Source organism: Callithrix jacchus, chromosome 12, assembly GCF_049354715.1.
Source record: "Callithrix jacchus isolate 240 chromosome 12, calJac240_pri, whole genome shotgun sequence".
Classification (NCBI taxonomy): domain Eukaryota; kingdom Metazoa; phylum Chordata; class Mammalia; order Primates; family Cebidae; genus Callithrix; species Callithrix jacchus.
Window position 1 is genome coordinate 82,942,037 of NC_133513.1, and position 12,482 is coordinate 82,954,518.

A 12,482-nucleotide genomic window follows, 5' to 3' on the forward strand; every position below is an offset into this window, starting at 1 on the left:
AATTCTATCATGTGTGAAGTCAGATATAAAATTACCATATGACCACACAATTACACTCCTAAGTGTAAAAAGAATTGAAAATGGAGACTCAAACACACTTGTACTCCAAGGTTAATTGAAGATAGTCAGGATAGATATCAATCAACTGATGAATGGATAAACAAAATGTGAAATATATTACATATATATATGCGCACACACACATACACACACACACACACACACACACACACACTGGTATATTATACAACCATGAAAAGGAATGAAGTTCTGATACATGTTATAACAGGTATAGACCTTGAAAACATTATGCTAAGTGAAACAAGCCATACACAAAAGTACTAATATTGTATGATTCCACTTAGGTATCTCGAATAGGTATATTCAGAGGCAGAAAGAAGACTGAAGATTATCAAAGGCTGAAGTGAGGGGAATGCGAGTTATTGATTAATGATTACAGCATTTCTGTTTAAGGTAATTGAGAAGTTTTGAAAATAGATAAACAATGATGGTTGCACATCATTGCAGATGCAACTAATGCCACTGAATTTTATACTTAAAATGGTTAAAATGATAAATTGTGTTATATATATATCATTATAATTATAAAAATAATGTTATAACCATCTTTGCTGTAATTATTACTGTAATTATTAACCCAATTCTTTTTTTCTCAATGGTCTATCTAGTTTGGCATGGGCAAGGTACTTCAGAAACATACTGAACGTATTTTTAATTCACCAAACTGTATAATCAGAAACATTTGTGTTTTTCTGAAAACCTTTAGCCAAATCAAAGCTGCAAATCTATTTATGCATGAGCAGTGACAGTCTTTTGTATGTCATTGAAATGGCTGTGTTTTAAAATTGACAAATGCTTGGAAGTTAAAATTGCAACTACACGCATTGCTTGCAATTTTATGTTCTTTGCAAATTGTCATTATGCATATTTTTGGAAATCTTGAGAAATTCCAATTTAGAAACTCATTTTTCTTTCTATCATCCTTCTTTGTATTCCAACCTTCTTCCAAACCAATATCTCCTAAAGAAAATCTGCAAAGAGATTACTCAGATTCAATTACTTTCGTTTGGCAAATACAGGGTGTCAGAACTGTTTATATCATATTGAATTTTAAGTAAGGTACTGCTCTTTCTAGCTTCTCCAGAATTTATGAGGAAAAAAAAAAAAGTCTGGTCAAAGAATTTAAAACTGGTCCTTTTCCACCTCATCAGCTTTGGGTGAGTTATTTATCTCTTGAAACTTCAGTTCTTTTTTACAAAATGGGAATAAGACTCCCTGATCTACTAACATTACTGGATTGTTGAGATGACTATGAGGATATTGGATAGGAACAAGGCTCTGTAAAGAACAAAGTGCAACTCTGAGAATAAATAATACAAATAACAGCAAAGGGTCCTGGAAGCTTAGTTATTTGATTAGCTGTTTTTTTCAAACAAAGAGAAAGTTGTACTGCTTCTGGGCAGTATTTATCCTTACCACTAATTCTCTTAATACCTGAGAGGACAACCTCTGAATATTAGGAGCTGAGATAGCAGCCTGAAAGAGCTCTGATCTCTAAACAGACAGAAAACGTTTATATTAAAAAACTACAGCCTCGTCCAAGGCAAAAGTGGACGAGGACTAAGAGGAGGGCTTTGCTCTCTAGTATAAAGAAACTCCAGAATTCTTTATACTAGAGAGCAAAGTCCTCCTCTTAGTTCTTAGAAAGTTGAAGCGATCCCAAACTTGACCTTTTGCTCGACACTTGCTCTCCCTTGAAGGGAGCCAGACTTTCTGCCACTTTATACAAAGCCCTTCCCATAGAGTACTATATAAGGGCAAGATGATTATGGGGAAAACAGACCTCCTCGAACACTGAAGAAATAAACACAGACTTCTAATCAACTAGGTGCTAAATTAATTAATGCATATAGACTAGAAAAATCACCAGACATTGAAGAGGTAAAAACAGAATGAAAGGGAAGGATTTTATTCAACAAACAGAAATGATAAAAGAATAGAGATAATTTAGCAAATAGAAAGGAAATATTGCAAGTAATTCTAAGTATTTTCCAGAGTGAAAAATATATTGTAGCCATAGTGTAATACTGTACTGCCATGCAAAGGAAACTATCAAAGACCAAGGTAGCATGCTGGCAAATTAGAAATAGAGTTTCCAAAAATGTATGTGGTCTGGAGTCATGACTAAAAACAAAAGTTTTCATCTGGAAAATAAAGTTAGTCTTCTATAAGACTATGCAAATACACAAAATGGGAAAAGAATCTGGAGAAAACTGAGAGGTAGAAAATTATTTCAGAGATTCAACAGTCATCTAAAAGGAGTTCCCATAGCATAGACATTAGAAAATGAAGGTAGGAGGAGTCATTTTAAAAATATAGTTTTTTTAAGCTGAAAAAATTTACAAATTGAAAAGTCCTAATAAGTACCAAAGTGGGATGAATGAGGTAAACACACACAAATTATAGATAGATAGATGATATATAGATAGATGATAGATAGATAGAGATGATAGATAGATAGATGATTGATAGATAGATAGATAGATATAGATAGATAGATAGATAGATAGATAGATAGATAGATAGATAGATAGATAGACAGACATCTTGGTAAACTTGCAGATATTCAAACAGAAAGAGATTACCCTCAAGGGCTAACCTTCTGGGTATTCTAGTATCTATTCCAATAGATTGAGACACCAGGAGACAATAGAATAGTTTCAGGGTACTGATAGAAAGAGAGTTTAAATTTAGGGTTCTATATGCAGCCACATTAGCATTCACATGTGAGGACAGAGTAAAGATATAGCTTGCAAAATTGATCATCCACAGAGTTTTGCTGAAGAATTGTTTAAAAATATGTTATAGCAACATAGTAAAGAAATTTAACAGCAAGGGAAGTAAGAAATGGTAGTGAGCAATGAAACGAGTAAAATCATGATTAATTCTAAATAAGTTTTAATATATAATATAAAAACATACGTGGATGCAGCAAACCACCATGGCATGTATATACCTATGTAACAATCCTGCACGATCTGCACATGTACCCTAGACTTAAAGAAAAAAAATTGCACCAAAAAAATCTGGAAATAAAATACCAGCTAATCTTAACATGAGAAATGAAGAGGGGAAAGATTGACTGAGTGGAAGGTAGACATAGGATAAAATGAAGAAATGATATAACGTGTGTGGAGAGAGACGACACTCACTAATTGTAGGCATAGACAGAAAAACATGTTTACTTTTTTATGTTAAATGTAACCATTAAGAAAAGGGAAAGGTGACAGCAAACTTTCAAAGCAAATAAGTACAAAACATTGAACAACAACAAAAAGATCAATCCAGTAAAAAAAAAAAGAAACAAAAATAAGAAAGTAAATCAGAACTGTAATACAAAATGATGAGTATAACTTTAATTGTTTTAATAATCACAGCAATATTCACTGATTAAAAAAACCAGGTTACATTAAACATTTTTATTTTATTCTTTTTATAGGAAGCTTACTTAAACATAACAGAAAAAAATGGAATGTGCAGGATGTGGAAAGATAGAATAGGCACACGCAAAACACAGAAACTAGAAGTGGCAAATTAACATCAGGCACAAAGTTCAAGGCCAAAGAAATTGAACTGGATAAAAGGTGTAATCAATATATGTAGAAAATATAAACTTCTACTTATTTTTCAACATGGTTTCAAACTATATTAAGCATTAGAAAAAATGTTATGAAAACTGACAAAAAGTCCACAAACATAATGGGAGACTTTAGCCGCCTCTCTTGGAAATCGATAGATCACTTAGAAAACAAGATAGAGAGCTATGCTGTCCAATATCGTGGCCACTAGACACATGACTGTTGAGTAGTTAGTATGTGGTTAATTCAAAGAGATGTGCTATAAGTGTAAAACACACCGGATTTTTTAAGATAATACAAAAAAGAATGCAATATGCCTAGTAATGATTTTTATTTTGATAAAACATTTTTAAAAAGTATATCTCAGTAGTTCTCATTAAATAAAATATATTATTAAAATTAATTTTACTTTTTTAACTTTTTAACATGGTTACTCGAAATTTTTTAATTATGTATGTGGTTTGCAGTATATTTTGGTTGAAGAGTGGTGGTAAGAGGATTTGAGTAACACAAAATGTAAACTTTATTTAACGGACAAATCTAATTATACTTTAGCTTTGTAGTACCCCCAAAATAGACAAATTGTTTTATTCCAATATCTGTGAGACGTTTACAAAATACATGAAGTATTAAATCTCTTGGGAAAATATCAATGTATTTCTCCAAAGACAAAAATCAAAGGCAAAACCAAATATAAAACAAACTAAGAAAAAAAATCACACATTTTTCCACAAATGATATTATAATGGCTATTATCAATCTAACTGATCTTTGCACTAATGTATGTTGAGACATTTATGGACAAATAATGACTACAAAATGTCTATTCATCTGCAGCCTAGCACTGATTCTTTACAGGACCTTGATACTTTCTCGTCTCAAAGAAAGACTTGATGACAGGGTGGAAGCTTCAGGGAGAGAATATGGATAAGCCATTGCATAGAACTGAGGCCACCTCCTCTTTCCAACCAGGTTGATGAAATACTGCACCTTCAGCAAGAAGTCATAGGAGAACCAGCAAAGCTCTTACCGGTTGTATTTCATCCATCTGTATTTAGAGCAATGCTGTATTTTATCCATCTGCTATTTAGAGCAAAGTTTATTGAGCCTGAGTTCTGAACAAGCTCCTGAGCTGCACAGAAATGAACATCGGCTAGTTGGTGCGGTGCTTAACATGGACTTTGGCATCAGACAAATTTGGGTTTGAAACTCAGCTTTTCCAGTTATAAAACTTGGACAATTTTCTTAACTTCTGTGAGGCTCAGTGTTGTTATCTGTGAAATGAGCCTAATAATAGCAAATTAAATATAATCCCTGTAAAGAAGGCAGCACAGGGCTTGGCATAAAGCAGCAATTAAAAAGAAAGAGTTTGTTCATATCATTGTTATTTTGGGAGTTAGCTTCCGTAAAAAGTGAAAGAAATACAAGTCAGAAGGAATAGAAGAGGAAAGACATGACACAAGAAACAAAATAGTGTCTTAGGGGAAGTATAAGTAATTTGATCTATTACAAAACAAAGAGTGGCAGAGAAGAATCTGCTGAGATAGGTAATAGCTATGTCATGGGAAACCTTCAGCTGTCATGCCAAGGAGATCAGCCTTTATGGAGTGATAGATAGCTTTTGGGAGACTGTCATGACAAGGAAAACCTTTGAAATCTGTAATGACAAGGACAGATTTGTATTCTAGATAGATGACTCTCTCTACACTGTGGTAAGTGGATTGGAGTGTCAACACCTCTGCAAAGTGTAAGAGTTAGAAGGCCATGACAATGACTCACAAGTCAGTGAGCCTTGACAAATCAGTGATGGTAGAAGTAAAGTACCAGAGACGGAGCTGATACCAGAAGTAAAGTACCAGAGTGATACCTTGGACAAGAAGAATGGTGGTACCTAGAATAGAGACTAAAAATACATGAAGAAGAGCAAAGTTGGAAGCAAAGATGGAGAGTTCAGGTTTGGATGTGTTGAGTGGCATGTGTCTATGGGACAGCTACCTATATAAGATTAGGTAGGAATTTGTTCAGTAAGACCTGAAACTAAGGCAGGGTGGCAGTAGTGATGTGTGAGTCAGTGGCACAACTGGGAGTACAAACAGTAATGTGCCAGGCAGATGAAGAAACATCAATTAAGGAGACTGAGAAAGTAAAATCAGAAAGATAAGAGAGAGTGGAGACTCTGATGTAACAGAAAATACAGGAAAAAAGTTTCCAAAAAGCAAAGTTTTCCATAAAGTGAAAGACAAATTTTAAAAAATTCATTAAGATAATGACTGAAGAGGCCGGGTGCGGTGGCTCACGCCTGTAATCCCAGCACTTTGGGAGGCTGAGGTGGGTGGATCACGAGGTCAACAGATCGAGACCATCCTGGTCAACAAGATGAAACCCCGTCTCTAATAAAAATACAAAAATTAGCTGGGCGTGGTGGCGCGTGCCTGTAGTCCCAGCTACTCAGGAGGCTGAGGCAGGAGAATTGCTTGAACCCAGGAGGCAGAGGTTGCGGTGAGCCGAGATCACGCCATTGCACTCCAGCCTGGGTAACAAGAGTGAAACTCTGTCTCAAAAAAAAAAAAAAAGATAATGACTGAAGAGTGTCCTCTTATTAAAATAAAAACAAAAAAACAAAACAAACAAACAAACAAAAAAACCCAAAGCCACTAGACTGTAATCATATAAGGGAAGACTGGGACCACAAATGAAATAAAAATATGTAAGAAAAGGTAAGAAAAGTGGTGGCCACAGTGGAACTCAAAATGAAAAGATTTTAAAAAATTGTTAAACTGCATCCTGCTGCATATCTCAAGTTAAATGTTCTGCAAGCACAGCAAGATCAACGCCTTCAAACTTGATCTCATTTCCACTCAATATTTTGTATGGGATTTCCATATATTTATAGGAGAAGAGAAAGGAGACAGTAGAGATGATAATGGCAAAAACCATAGGAAAAGATCAAGAAAACATGGGAAAGACAAGGGATGACTAGTAGAGAACAATCCTAAAAGAGATGAGAGGGACTGGTATCATGGTCACATTGAAGACGCTTTGTTCAGCAGTAGGTAGAACCAATTCCCATCCTCTGAACCTGGAGGTAAGAAGTTGTTTTAGGCAGTGGATGAAGTCTTGTTGTAGAACAAGGTGAGTTTGAAATATATCAGTGGAGTCATACCGTCATCCTTCAGGAGTGAAGAGTGTTAGGTTGGATGAGGATTTTTGAGGAGAGTGGTGAAAGTTTAAAATTATTTTTGAGGGGATCAGAGGTAGAAGAGGACTAAGAAAAAATAAAGACAATATTGAGTGGGCTCTGCCTAACTGTGCAGATTCCCTCACTAGCCTGAGTGGGATAGAGAGGTATTGCAATGCTGATCTCAAATGGCTGGGGGTTATACCAAATGGGTGCCATAGCACAAGGGTACTGGGTAGTTTAGGGTGCAGGTGAGAGTTGTTGAATGGAATATCCATGAGGCTCTGACAGAGAGGGGAAGTAAGACAGACCAGATGGGTCCTAGAGAAGTGAGTAAAAGGGAAAGGATAAAAAATAAATGTGAAGGTCCCTTTGGTGTAAAATAACAGAGAATCATGGAATTAGGAATACAAACTAATGGATGGATAGAGGTTATGATTTTAAAAGTCAGTTACTACAAGTGAATTGATTTAGAGATGTTTTTATGGGTGTTGACAAGGTCTATGGTGTGAACCACAAGGTGGCTGACTAAAGTGGAGACAAATATCCCTGGGGCTCTTTACGCTAATGAAACGAGGGGCCTAGTGTTGGATTTTCAAAGTGGCAATTCAGTTACCCAGGACGGCGACTCAACACAAGACAGAGCTAAAGTCTAAGCCAATGCCAAGCATCATAAGAAATGCGAGGATGTAACTAGCAAGCAGTAGATGAGAGAGACAAAGTTCTAGTTTCACATCTTGGAATATGAATGCAATAGGCTGAATAATGCCCACGCCCCAAAGATATCCACATCCTAATTCCCAGTATCTGTGAATGTGTTACCTTAAGTGGTAAAGGAAACTTGGCTGAGATGATTAAGGATCTTGGGATGGGAAGATTTTCCCGGAGTATCCACATGGACTTAGTGTCCTCACATGGGAACTTAGGGAGGTGAGATGGTCAAAGTCAGAGATAAAGAGGTGGTGACAGAAGCAGAGGTTAAAGTGATGCGGGGCCATAAGCCAAGGAAAGTGGTGGGTGGATGGCCTCTGGTAGCTGCAAAAGGCAAGGAAACAGATTCTTCGCTATTCTATTGCTTCCAGTGGGAATCTAGCCCTACCTTGATTTTAGGACTTCTGATCTCCAGAGCTGCAAGATAAGTTTGTGCTGTTTTAAGCCACTGAGTTTGTGGTAATTTGTTACAGAAGCCATAGAAAACGAATGCAATGGTTTTGTACAAACTCACATAGGGAGTGCTAAAAAAGTCTTGGTGGAGACCATTGTCTCTCTACTAGGAAGATGCATGCCTAGGTGTTGGCATGAGGAAGAGGAGGCCTACAGGAAGGATAATTAACCTCATGCCCTGGCTGGGTACAATGGATGGAGTGTCCTTGAGTTATGTGTGATCATCTGCTACTCATGATTCAGCTCTGATTTCCATCTCTTGGTGTTCAAGCAATAATTCTTGTGGTAGCTTCTTATAGTCAGCTCCTCATTCCAGTTGCCATGGCCCTTTCAGGTCTGGTATTCTCTTGGGATCTCCCCTCCATTAATCTTGCTTTTTTTTTTTTTGAGATGGAGTTTCACTCTTGTTACCCAGGCTGAAGTGCAATGGCGCGATCTCGGCTCACTGCAACCTCCGCCTCCTGGGTTCAGGCAATTCTCCTGCCTCAGCCTCCTAAGTGGCCGGATTACAGGCTCGCGCTATCATGCCCGGCTAATTTTTTTGTATTTGTAGTAGAGACGGGGTTTCACCATGTTGACCAGGATGGTCTCGATATCTTGACCTCATGATCCATCCGCCTCGGCCTCCCAAAGTGCTGGGATTACAGGCTTGAGCCACCACGCCTGGCCTAATCTTGCTTTTTTAAAAAATAAACGAAATATTTACTACTCTCTGATTGAAATGTTCTCTGAGTCACCTGAATGAATTTGTATTTTTGGACCCCGAAACCTGGAAGATACCTTTTTCTTTCTGCTTTCTGACTAGTTTTACCTAGGACTGGATGTGTTGATTACAAGCCTACCATCTTCTTTAATGGGAGGTAGGCACAGAAAGAAAGAGGTTATATCCTTATAAATAAAGGAAACAGGAAATCAAGAAGTGATTCTGGGCAGAAAGATGTCAGAAGCTCAGGAAAGGATATCTGGTTACCTACACAAAGGCTCAAGTAACAAATATAGGGTATCAGAGTTAGAAGGCAGCTTGTTTTTACTTCATTAGGAGCCAGTTGTTCAGTTTATGCTCCTCGCCCAGTGTTAAGAAGTGGTCCTGGAGTATGAGTTCTGAGTTCAAAGATTATATGACTCTAATACAAGGAAAAAGAGGACTATGGAACAAAATAGCTTTTGACAGGATATTTCTCTATATTCCACCTGGTTGAGTCTTAGAGTTATGCAATATTAAAGGTAGAGACATCCTTCAAAGCAAGAAATACCAGTGATGATTGAGTATGGTGGATTAAGGATTAAGGATTAAGGCTATGTATTAAGTGCTTTATTTCCATTCAATCCTAACAATGTGTGAAGTTGACATTATTATGCCTATCTGACAGAGGAAGAAACTGAAACTCAGAGAATGTAAGTGATCTGCCATAGGCATTTGGTTCAAAGGTATTCAGTAAAAATCTGAGATGGAAATCAAACCTACTTTTGAGTGATTCAAAATCCAGAAGGTGTGTTGTCTTTATTTCCACCATATTGTTTCCCAGTAGTCTCCATTCTTGTGTAGTCTTATTGTTATGCTGATGTGAGAAGTCAGACAGCTTTAACACTCAACACATTTCTGGAAAATATATGTCAATATTTCCTCTTAGAACCATGGGTGAGTCTTTCAGCACCTAGCAAAATGTGTCTGTAATCTGGATTCGGCTTATTTCTGGACAGTAAAGCACAGTCGAAATCACATTGCTTCAGTTTCTAATTTAATGGGACATTAAGCATCCATTTCTGGTATCTAAATTGTACTGACTCTGTTATTTATAGAGCTTACATGCAAAGTGTTTAACTGAAATATGGAAATAAAAATAGGAAATGGATGGGTGCTTGCTATTGAGTCTCATAAGTGATCCCTTAATATTGTTAAGTCCATTAGGTAACGAGTGTTAAACAATTTTAGAAATTTTAAAATAAATACAATTTCCTTCAGCTAATGAGCTTCTAGTTTTTCTTCCATGCTCCAAACATGTGCTTCTGGAAATAGTCAGGTCATTCATGTTTTATCATTCAGACATCTCTTGTTAATGATTGTGCAATAAGGTTTCTTCCTTCTCTCCCTCCTTCTCTCTCCCTCCCTCCCTTTCCTATTTTTTTCCTCTCTCCCTCCCCCTCCCTCCCTTCCTTCCTTATTTCCTTCCTTCCCTCTTTCCTTTTTCCCTTCCTCCCTTCTTTCTTTCCTTCCTCCCTGTATTAGATCAGGCAACGTCCCATAAGGTCCAATCCTCTTTCTATGCAATGGCAGCTCTGTATGTATCCCACCAGGCATGTCCTTTTCCACATCAGACTATACCAGTGGATACCACCCACATTCCTTCAATTTCCAAGTATCACGTGTATTTTTCTGAAGTTCTGGGCATCAGGTGATTTACATCACAGAACACAAATGATTGAAAGAAATATTAAAACACCTGGACTCCATCCACTTTTCCTCTCACTAAAGACTTCATCCAGGCTGCCACGCCAAGGAGAGCTGTGGCTCATCACCACGTTGCTTGGCTTCTTCTCCCTCTACCTGCTCTCCTCTCCCCATACTATCTTCTCATGGACTCAGGCTTTCCAGGGAAGATAAAAATTCCTTATACTTCATAATGCACACAATTTAATTCTCTCTTTCTCACTCTTTGCCCATCCTGATCATGCCATGAAGGCATATTCTCACTCATATATGGGACTTAAAAAGGTGGATCTCATGGAGGTAGAGAATAGAACAACAGTTATCTGTGGTTGAGAAGGCTAGAGGGAAGGGGAGATAAAGAAATGTTGCTTAATGGGTATAAAAATATCATTAAATAGAAGAAAATGTTTTATCATTTGACAGTACAGTATGGAGACTACAGTTAAAAATAATTCATTGCATATTTCAAAATGGCTAGAAGAAAAGAATTGGAATGTGCTCAACATAAAGAAATAATAAATTCTCAAATTGATGGATCACTTAATTACTCTCATTTGATTATTACATATTGTATACATGTATCAAAATATCACATGTATCCCATAAATATGTACATTATATATCAAAATTTTTAAAACTTTCATACTAGAACAAAAGATTACTTTGCTAAACAAAGAAAGTGATCTGCATTCAGGAATTGTGCAGTCAGAATTGACTGTATACTTACATTATTGTTTCCCTTTGAATCTCACATTTCTGATTGAGTTTCCAACTCATAATATTTCATACGTCAGGCAGGACACTCTTGGTGGGAATGTGAATTACTTCAGCCACTGTAGAAAGTGGTTTGGAGATTTCTCAAAGAACTTAAAACAAAACTACCATTTGACCCAACAATCCCATTACTGAGCATATGCCCAAAGGAAAATAAATAATTCTACCAAAAAGACACATGCACCCATATGTTCATCACAGCACTATTCACAATAGCAAAGACATGGAATCAACCTAGGTGCCCATCAGCAATTAACTGGATAAAGGAAATGTGGCACATATATACCATGGAATACTAAAAGACCAAAAGCATGTTATTTGCAGTAACATGGATGAAGCTGGAGGCCATTATCCTAAGCATATTAATGCAAGAACTGAAAACCAAATACTGCACGTTGTCACTTATAAGTGGAAGCTAAACACTGAATACATACAAACATTCAGATGGGAGCAATGGACAATGGGAACTGCTGAAGGAGGGCAGGAGAAAGGAAGGGAGGGCTTAAGGATGGAGGGACTGACAATTGGGTGCTGTGCTCACTGCCTTGGCTGACAGGATCATCTATCCCTCAAACCTCAGCATCATGCAGTGTTCCCATATGACAGACCTGCACATAATCCTCTGAATCTAAAATAAAAGTTGAAATTATTTTTTAAAAACGTTAGCCAGGACTTAGCAACATTATCCCCATCGTATGGATTCTGAGTCTGAGAGTCTCTGTGACTTGCAGCTGAAAATGATAGTTCTAGAACTAGAATGTGAGCCATCCAAAGCCAAGTCTATTTGTGTCTTGTGTTTTGTGTCCTACACCATGCATGGCTCTACAGACATTCACAGTTTTAGTAGATACATGGAAGGGGTGTGACTATTTGGCTGCTATTGGAGCAACACATTCTGACGAGCATGATTTCTATAAGTTAGCAGGACATATCCATTGTTGGTGGAAATGTAAATTACTTCAGCCACTGTAGAAAGTAGTCTGGAGATTTCTCAAAGAACTTAAAACAGAACTACCATTTGACCCAATCATTGCTGAGCTCCTAAGGAATGCAATACACTGTCTAAGAAAGCGTGGCATTAAATTCTTCTCATAATGGCATAAAATGTAATTACCCAGTAGCGGAAAAAGAAAGGAAAAAGAAAGTTTGATCTTATGAATAGGCTCACAGGTTGGAATATCAGTCTAGCTCCACCACTAACCACTTTCCATTGAGACAGGAGACACATGGCTAAGGGGAGTTTCAGGAAGATATTATTTTTGAAGTTATAGGAGGGTGG

General features: G+C 37.1%; 1 long non-coding RNA gene across 1 annotated transcript in view; it reads right to left on the reverse strand.

The window, feature by feature from the left end:
- Window positions 1-11,265, reverse strand: part of LOC144578503 (uncharacterized) — a 49,482-nt gene extending 38,217 nt beyond the window's left edge. The window contains exons 1-2 of the long non-coding RNA XR_013524405.1: window positions 11,157-11,265; window positions 9,467-9,601 (exon numbers count right to left, since the gene is read on the reverse strand). This is a non-coding gene — a long non-coding RNA (uncharacterized LOC144578503). The remainder of the gene's footprint in view (window positions 1-9,466; window positions 9,602-11,156) is intronic.
- Between the last annotated feature and the right edge of the window lie 1,217 nt (window positions 11,266-12,482).